This window comes from Triticum aestivum, chromosome 6D, assembly GCF_018294505.1.
Source record: "Triticum aestivum cultivar Chinese Spring chromosome 6D, IWGSC CS RefSeq v2.1, whole genome shotgun sequence".
In the NCBI taxonomy this organism is placed as follows: Eukaryota; Viridiplantae; Streptophyta; class Magnoliopsida; order Poales; family Poaceae; genus Triticum; species Triticum aestivum.
This window is the reverse complement of record NC_057811.1, coordinates 72,090,754-72,093,670: the sequence shown is the minus strand read 5'-3', so window position 1 is coordinate 72,093,670 and position 2,917 is coordinate 72,090,754.

Genomic DNA, 2,917 nt, shown 5'->3' with positions numbered 1-2,917 from the left:
GAATACGTAATACACACACATACCTCTCTAGGCCCCGCCAAAGGCATCAACTACACATTCACACATGTTACATCACGTACCCCATTGATCTAAAAAGCCCTCTCTGCACGTTTATTTCGCATACAACATTCCTTTTGAATAAAGTGTGGCCAAAAAATTATTTTAGATTTTCTACATATATACAACATTACAAAGTTATATGGAGGAGTACGAACGCTAATTTGCATTGCATGGTGCCCACAATGATATTTTTTCCGCACTGTGAATTTGTATATTTTTATAGTATATACAAAGTTAGTCATAATAAAGAGAAACGAAGAGCATCTCTCTCTCCATCGCATACCCCCCCCCCGTACGCCCCTTTCACGTATGCACACAAAACTATCTCCAGGTCCTCTAAAAGTAAGCCCCCAGAAAATTCACGCATGTTTCATCTTTCTCTCACGATATATGCAATGACGATCATTGTATTTGAAGCGAAAGCACGATACATACATTGGACTTCACAATCCACTCATTACGGTCACCATTTACGTTTAGTGGTTATTATACAGTCACGGGCTCACCGTACAACTCTGTATTTTCTCATGACATGACTAGTTGACCAGTTAAACGCTCCACGTGGCACCTCTACTGTTGCATCACATTATCTCACTACCATCGTGCCCACCTGTCGACTTGTATCTACTCTACATCTACACTTATAAAATACACTCTTATAAAAAACAGAGTTTGTGATGATGGTGTGCCTGCCATCCTGCAATATAGGTCGTCTGATTTATATCTGACGGATAGGAAAGAAACTATGGCAATTTTGCAAAAAGGTACCCACACACCTCTCCACATTTGCAAATAAGGCCTTCCCTCGTTCATCCTTTTCTCTCACAAGATAAACAGGTCATACAAATGCATCTTGATGTTACGTGCAACGCACGGGCATCTTGCTAGTAAGAATGAAAACAAATGACAAAAAAATATTTGGACGGTGGTTCGAAGTCATGACCGCGGGCACAGCGGACAAGGTGGCCTTGTATTGGTATGCTGAGCCGTCTGTTTCAACACACAGGAGCTGGTGTGGTGATTATACACACACGCACGCATGCACATGAACTGCATCCACGCAACACTCACACAAACACATGCACCCACGCACGCACGCAACACTCACACGTACACACGCAGCCACGCACGCATGCAACACTCACACGCACGCACGCAACACTCACACGCACACACGCACGCATGCATGCACACACCAGTACACCACACGACCAACACACACTCTCACACTCAAGTGCTCAACCTACACGTGCATGCGCTCACATCAGGCCCTGATAGACACATACACCACAGAAGCCTTGTCGCGCCTGCGTAAATTTGTGTTTATCTGACCTTTTGCCTATGCGAACTGACAGGTGGGACCCACAAGGAACGTGGTCGATTTAACTAGTCAACATGGCGCCACGCAGACTATTTGGCCGGTCAACAGAGTGCAATCCGATGCTGAACTGTGAGAAAGTGACCGTATAATCACCGCAAAACATATATAGTGACCGTAATCAGCTTATTGTGATGTTCGGTGACCGTATTACGCTTTTCTCTCTGTAGGCCTTCCAAAACTACATCTCTACACGTTCTCGCATGTTACATCTAACAACTATGCAATACAGCAGTACTACTACACTCTAACACAATAAATCATATGTGTTTTTAGTTTTACTAGATATCATATTGTTACTTATAATTATTCAGTTTGCATACATTAAAATTGCCTTTGAAATGTATGGCCAGTATCATATACCGCACGGGAAAAATCCCGCCCTTTCCTGTTTAATTGGGTTTGTATCGATGGATCGTGCGAAACAGCAAAACTATAGTACTATATAGTACTACAAGTGACAGTTCACTGGGCCGTCGTGTCGTCTACTCCTCCGTCGTAAGAGTGGAGCGCTCGCTTTCATAAATATTCTAGTCCCTTTCACCGACATGTGGGACATCAAGCTACCGGGTGCACGTGCCATACCAGAATACAGTGCAGAGCAGCCGGGGTGAAGCACCCCAGTCATGGCGCCGGCGTAGTAATGAGCAATGAGGCGTCAAATCACAAGCTGCACCTTTCCCGCAGTTAAGTTGGAGGGACGAAGCAACCATCATTTCACTCGTTGCTGAATCCGCTTCTCCCTCATCTTCTTCAACTTAACCACGTGTTGCTTCTGCCGTTGTTCTGCCTCATGTGGGACGCGGATCGGCTTGGTAAAGCACTGACACGTGGGACCGCATATTAGCAAACCGCCAGGACAACGTCCTCCGAAAATAAGAAGCCTAATCCTAGACTTGCAAAGGGCTATGTAGCTACTACGTATACTTTCCATCTAATCTATATATGCCCCCTGATTTTCAGGTGGGGTGGGCCTAATCCTCTTGTCGGAGTAAATGGCCATGGGTAGCCTAACTGACTGCCCCTGGTTCTTCTGAAAAAATTATCAGGCCTTCGGGCCTCCAAGCACTCCAAGCATTGGGCCGCCTTCCCTGGCCGGCTACCTCTGAAGCCGACTCCCGGAAGGCGAGCCAGCCTCAGCAACCCCTCCCCAGGACGACTACGGGGTGGCCAACTCCAAGAAGCCGGCCAAGAAGGACGCCGACTCCAAGAAGCCGGCCGAGACCACAACCACCAAAGCTACACCCACATAACGGTGACAAGACGGGGTGTGGCCACAGTGCGGCCCACTACCCCCGAGGCCCGAGGCAGGCATGGCCACAGGAGGCCGTACGGGATGACCATCTCCTGTTCGGCTCGGCACTGTAGCCATGCCAGCCTCGACGTCATCCACGACCGACTCCTGTACAGCCCGCAGGCGCCGGGCCCCTTCCGCCAGAGAGAGGCGCGGAGGCGGCCCGGCCTCCCCCAGTCGGCCAA